Below are 7,539 nucleotides of genomic sequence, written 5' to 3' on the forward strand. Positions count from 1 at the left end.
AGGGAGTACTATGAGGCACTGGCTGCTGCACTGGGTGTCTCGATAGAGGCTGCAGCAAACCAGGCACTGCACTAATGTAACCCAGGAGCAGATATGTCTTTGCCCAAGCAGACACATACAGGTGTCTTGTGCAAAGCATGGCTTGTCCAGGCAGCAGATCAAATTCCAGGAATACAAGTGAGCTACTTGCTAACAACATCAATGTGGCTGTCCAGATGGTAGCGCTTGGTGGATCAGAACCACAATCTCACTGAAAATAACCAAATGTACCAATATTAAACATGAGAGAACTAATCATAGTCTGCAGGTAATTAATAAGAGACTCATACGTACACTAAGCCTAGAGAGTGGGTTGTTGTTGGTTTTTTTTTGCTGTTAGATTTTTAGTTTTGGGCAAATGATGAGAAAAGCAAGCTTTGTGACCTTTCTTTAAAGCTTCTCATCATGTATAGGGATATGCAGTATCTATTATGCAAATAGACATTTTTCAATGGCCAAAAATAGCCAGTGACAAATGCCTGTTATTTTTAGCTCACACTAATGCACTGTGAAAAAGCATAGTTACAAAAAATAATACTGCAATGATAAATGTAATAATTTATTTAGCAGCTGAAAATCCATTGAAAATGGGCAGGCACTTTGAACAAGAGCCTGAGAGAACAAGTAAGAACGTACAGTGCAGTCAAAATGTCTTTTGTTTGTTGATTGAATTTCCTTTCATTTATAAGTGCCCTGTAGAATCTTCTGGAAATAAAATGAAGTACTGGAGACCTTCAGCTAATGCTGAGATATAGCATTCATCTGGGTTTGTGTGTGCCTGTGAGGGTCTTATTCTGCTGGAAACTAAGTGCAAGGAGCTAAGCACTAACAGAGCAGAGTTAAATGCTAGAAGGGAAGAATGCACTTCAGGTTTCACTGCTAGTCTTTCTCCTACCCTTCTTCCACATTTCTGCCTATTTAAACATTAAGCACTGCAGAGTAAGGATCTATGGTAGAATTTTATTCTGGCACACCTCAGAATGCTTTCTGCAAACATTTATTAGCAAAATCCCTAATGGGCCTCGTGGAGCCCTTTTGGTATAAAACTTTGTCTGTTTTCTTCCTACTATTTTTAAATATAAATTTATGGGTAGAAACTGGGTGTTACTTACGAGTCACTCAGGAGAAAGGCCTGTCTGACTGAATTCCTCTCCTGCAAGTGGGACCCCATGAATAAGAGGAATCCTTTGTCTCAGGTGCTCCCATTCTTTCAGCCCAGCTTCAGCATCTCTCAGAAGGTCTTACCTGTCCTCATAATGCCTACATCAAAAAGTGGAATTATCTAACAGCAGTTTGAATATTTTCTTAATTTCTTTAGAAATTTGGATGAGACCATAAAATAGGAATGAGAAGCATACAAGGAGCTCTTAGAGGGAATCTGAGATTAGACCTAATATATTCACAACCATACATGCCATGGAGAAATAGGTAGGAACCTGTGATCTCAGGAAGGATAGGCAAAATATTAAAGAAAATATAAGACTAAAGAGTGAAATTTTCAAATATTAATACTCCTAGGCTACAAGGTAAACAGTCTTAGCAAGGCGCAGAGGCTCGGCAGAACTCTAAGAGAGGAAGTGACTTAGGACTTTATGTCTTCAATGCAGAGTTCAAACAATGAACTTGGCCTGGACTGCTTTTTCTTCATCTGGCGAAGTTAGTTTGTACTAACTGCACCTCACCAAGAGAGGAACTGCCATCTCTGCAGCGATGGAAAACGAGATAAACAGTTGCAAATAATCATCATTGTGCAGGTGTGTTTCAGCTGATAGTATTTTACAATGACTCAATGTACTCATCTAAAATAAATATTTATAAAAGTGGAAATATGTATGGAAACAATGTTGCCCAGCATCTCTCTTCTGAGTTCACCAGGAAAATGACTGGATCCACACTTGTTCTGCAATAGTGTATCATCTTAGGCCATCTGCCACTAAAAGCAGTTCATATTCTCCTTGCTAGTCAAGTCCTGTCTGTACCAAAGTCAGTAAGAGAATTCTTACTAATTTCAGGAGGGTCATGATATCTTTCATACAATGTTAGGAAAAACAAAAGTATAATCTCCAATTTTTGTAATTTGTATTTTAACCTAATAGTTGTATTTGCCTTGCTAGAATTTTTAAATGTTTGTAGTAACAGGAATATTTGAGTAGAGAAATTCTTCAAGAAAATAACTGCTGTCCAGAGTACTCAAAACTACCTGCCACGTCATTAGACTGTACAAACTTTGAATACTGCTCTATGTTCAGACATGACTACTGGCCAGACAAGCCACCCACCTGCAGAAGGTAATTACATGTCTTGGCAAATGAAGTCTACTCTACATCTAGACAGCACTGTGTTTGGTGGCCCTCTGCCAGGACTCACTAGCTTTCTAAAAGGGGTCCTTCTTCAGTCTCCATGTGCTGGGCTGTCAGTATGATCATCCAAATGGAACTGAAACAGTCCCAAGCACATTTTCTTTCTCATCAAGAAACGGCTAGTAAACCCAGCCAAGTGGAAGGTACAGTGGTCCTAATTGACATGCAAATGTGAAAGGGGAGGCTGCACAAAGACATAAAATACACCCAGTCTCTTAAAAAATAAATTTATATTAGAACAATTTTTCGAGACTGGACACAACAGAAAATACCAGAAATATGTAAGAAATACAGGAATTCTCTCCAATGGTGTTTTGTTCCGTTCATTTCACAGGGCATTTGCTTCTTAGTATCAAAGCATACCAAAAACAGTCACCTACAACTTTTGGGATAGCAAAACCTATTGCTGCAAATCTGTTTTTGTCTATTGCAGTGGGTAGGAAAAACACAGTACTCAAACTTGACTATCTACTATATTGTAATTCAGCTTAAAATAGTTGTCTATCTAGCACGTTCCCGGCCACCCACAGGCAACGCCTACTGCATCAGAAGTCTGAAGCAGCCAGAAAGAAAAGTCCCTGAAATTATGAATATTAAGAGACAGCAGTTAGAAGGTTTATATGTTCCCTTATGAGAAATGAACAGAAATCCCTCAGAACATAAAGAAATTAAGAGATAAATTCATACTGCTCTAAAGACTTATGAGAGCTGTCCACACTGCAATAAACAAACAAACATACTTGTTATAATGGCAAAGAAGTGGTGAGTTCTTCCAATAGGCTCTAGTCATCACAAAGAAATACCTTTTTATTTAGCCTGAACAGTGTGTTTGTTGATTAGTGCTACATATACTCAGATTTAAAAAGAAGTAACACTAGCATGCTCAGAAATTAAAGTCCATTTTGCTAGAAACACTTTTCACAAGTATCCTCAAAGTTATAAGCAAATCTGACTATAGGACTGGTGCGATTTTTGGTTTCTTGTTTAGCTACCTATAGGTGGACGAGAATGGAAATCACTGCAAGCAAACAGAGTCAAAGAAATGAAGTTTTCACATATTACTGAAGGAAACAGTTGTCCTGGTTTGAGCCAGGATGAAGCCAATATTCCTTTTACTGATTTTTTTTTTTTTCCCTTCAGTAAGCTTTCTTTTAACTAGTCACAGAGCCTTCTGACTAAGGCTGATAAGAGAGGAATGTTTTTCTAACTGCTGGATCTTCAAGGTCACATCTTCACTCTGCCAGCTCTGACACTACAGGGAGATCTATGACCCCCCCGTAGGAGGCTGAGTTAGACAGTCAGCAAAATTGTCCAGAGATATTCCATTCCATGTATCTACGTAAGCTCAGAAGAAGGTCAGAGATCACAGAAGACAACTTCTTTCCTGCTTCTTCTTCCCTTCTCTTCTGTTCATGGCCGGCATCCGGGGAGGACTCCAGCCATCCATCACCATTGACCAGGCTCGAGCTCTCCTGACCCTCATCACTCCGTGCTTTCTCCAGCAGCTCCAGGATTTTTTGGGACTGTTCACAGCTCAGGAGATGTTGTGGGAGTTGCTGGGGGTGGGGGGAGGCAAGAGGCTTTTGCACACACCTGAACATATTTGTATATTATTGTATATATATTTTCTTATATGATTAGTGTTTAATTAAAGCTGTGTAGTTTAGTTTTCAATCCAGCCAAGTCTCTCTCTTTTTCTCTTTCTCCTTCCCTACTTGGGTGGGAGGGGGAAGGGACCAAGAGCATTGTTGTCAAACCTGAGTCTAACGGTGACAACAGCTGATATTCACTCCTACTCTATATGGAAGAAAGTTCATCTTGCTGATGGACTCACTTTTTAATGCTATAATTATCTTATAAAATGTGGTTATTTTTGTGAAACATGCTGAAGGGGCAAAAGAAGTTTTAAGCTGAAGTTTTCAAGAGTTTTCAAGGATAGAGATCTACAGGCAACGGAGATCTACTGCAAGTAAATGAAGTTGTAGTATTGCTCAGTAAAAAGGTTTTCACTTTTCAGCTGTTGGAAATGTGTTTAGTGTGTGAAGTGTCCCCTCAAGATAGGTATGGACTGCAGTAATAAAAATTGTATAAAAAAAAACAATGTGCATTTCCACTGTCAGGTGGACAATTCCAGTAAAACCTGGAAGAGGCCTTCCTGGCAACATCACAACAGAAGAAAATATTTGCACACCACTGCAGAAATATGAACACAATTAACTGAGTATCCTATAGAGATTATTACCATAGCATTTAATAATCTAGCATAATGAACACAACATTGTTAAATCAATGAATAAGTTTAATGTATAGGGAGAGACAATAAAAGACAATGAAAATGAAAACAAGATTCCAATGTCACACAGAAAATGCTGTACCCAAGCCTGTTAACAATATTTTCTTTTTTAAAAGGCCATTTAACTATTCCTTTCAAAGAATTAGATAATCTTTTATTAGATTCAAAACCCAATGTATACTGGAAAAAAGTACACGGAAGAAACTACAGCTAATGAAAAGAAAGAAGTGACTTAATGCATGTGCTAACAAATAAACCTCTCTATTCTTATCCTGACAGTTATGATTTTGATAGGAGTTTAATAATAAAAACATTTTAGTAAGACTCTGAAGCATACTAAAGTTCAGAAGTTTAGGTATCTCTGATAGGCATAAAATCCTTATTTGTGCTTGTTTCTGTGCAACATCTCTTTTATCAAACATCAAGCACTGTAATATAGGAAAATATTTGTCATATTGATATTTTAAAAAAAATATTTAGACTTTAAGTTTGTCTTCTTTTTTTTTTTTTCCCAAAAAGGTGCTATCAAAAGCTAGCCTGATCCAGCCTTGTTTCATATGAAGCAGAGTACTTTCTGTACTTCAGAGCCCTCTGACAGATTGTTTGGAGTTGACGTGATCTCAGACAGTCAAGGTGATCTCAATATGATGGCAGACACTACAGTCTTACACCACTCTGATGCTTCCAGCCTAAGCATGGGTTTCCATTGAAAGCATGGTTCCAAATCCCATGAATCCTCATTGCCCCATTGTCATAGAATCATAGAATTATTGTGGCTGGAAAAGAACTCTGAGATCATCAAGTCTAGCCAATAGCGTTCCTGAGGACACATGACTAACTGAATCAAGAACCTTCCTTTTCCATGGTAAATTTTCAGGCAAATCCCTCCTTTTCAAATACTAACACCATCACAGTGGAGGAACCAAGAGAACAGAACTAGTGGCACACTTAGGCTCAAATGTTTTAAACTAATTGTGTTAGCACCACATCTTTGGTTGCCACTCTGGCTGGATCTGCCATACTCCTTTCCTCTTGGAAAAGCTCTTCTCCAAGAGTTGCTTTATCTTTTATAACCTCTGTCCTCCTGGAGGCTTACAATAGAGGAATTACAGCTGGCTTCTGGGAGCCTCGAAAGTACCTCCTGTATCTCATTTCTTGGTTTCACATTAAGTCTTTTCCCTGTCTCTTTCATCCTCCTTGCTAGAAGACAAGCTGCAGATTCACTGTCTCTCCAAGCTACTGCAGTCCTCACAGTTACTCCCAGTTCACCAGCTGTTGACATGCCTCCATAGTGACTTCGTATTTGCCAGACTAGCATTACACAGCACAGTTTACATACTATAGTTATGGTGTTATTTCACATTTCCCAAACAGGACCCTAAATCCCTCACCCAATGTCTTTAAATGGGGAATCTGACAAAGCGCAGGCACCCACATTTATCAAGAAAGCTGACTTCAGAAATTCCTGAGCTGCAGTGCTCTAGAGACTGGGAAGGTGAGCCAAGGAAGGATTACCATGCACTTGCATTTTTCTTCTATTCTCACCTGTGCCACTGGGCTAGATATTTGGTATGTGCCATTACAGCATTTCTTGTTCTCAGGTTGTATAGTGACTCATAAATTCCCTGCTAACTCCCAGGAATCCAAAGGAATCGTCAGCATCAGGGCATTACATGTAGATGCAACAGGGCTGTGGGCACTTCAGCTCCCTGCATGTTTCACCAGTGGAGTCCAATCCAGACCACAAAACAAATTAAAAAACGCTGGCCACAGCACGTGACATAGAAGCCATTTTTAAATAATTGGCAGTTGCCATCTCTTTGTCTTTCGAGGACAGTGCTTCTCAGCCTCTGGACAGAGGCACCTAGGAAAGACAACTAGCACTTCAGAGTGTGCTTAAACTCACAACGCAGGACTCCACTGGGAACTTTTAAAGAAAAAGTTCAGGGGAAATGTATCAATGCAAGTTGAAACTCTGTAATACAGTCTTTGGCTGCGTGGGCAGGCCACTCACTGAGAAGCAGGAACACCCCTTCTCTGCCTGGATCCATGCCTGGCAGACACAGGTGAGCATCTCCACCGCCAGACCCATGCTGAGAGGGGAGATCTTCACTTCGATGCAGTGCCCCCACGTAGTAAATAATGCAAAATTAACAGAAAAAGACTGCCTTACCAGAGGCGACAGCTTGAGCTGAAAGAGCCGTGGTTCTGGGCTCTGCCCCTTGATCTCTGGGCTTTTTATCCGGCGACTGTTTTCTGCAAATATCACCGTACGCACAGCCAGCCTGGTGTCCCGCCTTGTGTCTCCTTCCCCGCTGTCCCCAACAATAGCGGGGGACCTCCACAACAGACGCCTAGAGACCACATAAATCTGCCTCAGTTGTTTGTCAGAACTTCGTCCGACAAGCAACCCTGTGGGGCACTTGTTCCTTTCTGCCCGAGAGGGTGGCGGCAGGGCCGGGCTGGCTACAGGCCCTGCCCGCTGCAGGGACGCTTCGGGACGGCAGGTGAACTGCCAGAACGGGGGAGGGCGGGGCTGCACCGCCTCCCCGTGTTAGAGCACCCGGAGGAGCCGTCCGGGGGTGCAGGAGAGGCGCGGCGAGACGAGGCGGCCGGGCGGGAGCCGTGCTGCGGGGTCGGGCGGGAGCCGTGCTGCGGGGCGGCGGGCGGCGGGGCCGGGCGGGAGCCGTGCTGCGGGGCTGCGGGGCTGCGGGGCAGCGGGGCCGGGCGGGAGCCGTGCTGCGGGGCTGCGGGGCGGCGGGGCCGGGCGGGAGCCGTGCTGCGGGGCGGCGGGACAGCGGGCGGCGGGGCCGGCGGGGCCCGGAAGGCGGCGCAGCCCTCCCGGCC

General features: G+C 42.6%; 1 protein-coding gene across 4 annotated transcripts in view; it reads right to left on the reverse strand.

The window, feature by feature from the left end:
* Window positions 1–7,323, reverse strand: part of TMEM117 (transmembrane protein 117) — a 219,234-nt gene extending 211,911 nt beyond the window's left edge. For 2 of the 4 annotated variants that reach the window (XM_051641476.1, XM_051641495.1), the window contains exon 1: window positions 6,866–7,309. The gene's annotated coding sequence lies outside the window, so the exon portion shown is untranslated. Of the gene's footprint in view, window positions 1–1,151; window positions 1,389–6,865 lie in introns of those variants that run through there. The other 2 variants (XM_051641503.1, XM_051641512.1) reach the window with 2 other exon arrangements.
* Window positions 7,324–7,539: the final 216 nt, after the last annotated feature.

The sequence above is a fragment of the Apus apus genome, chromosome 1, assembly GCF_020740795.1.
Source record: "Apus apus isolate bApuApu2 chromosome 1, bApuApu2.pri.cur, whole genome shotgun sequence".
Taxonomy (NCBI): Eukaryota; Metazoa; Chordata; class Aves; order Apodiformes; family Apodidae; genus Apus; species Apus apus.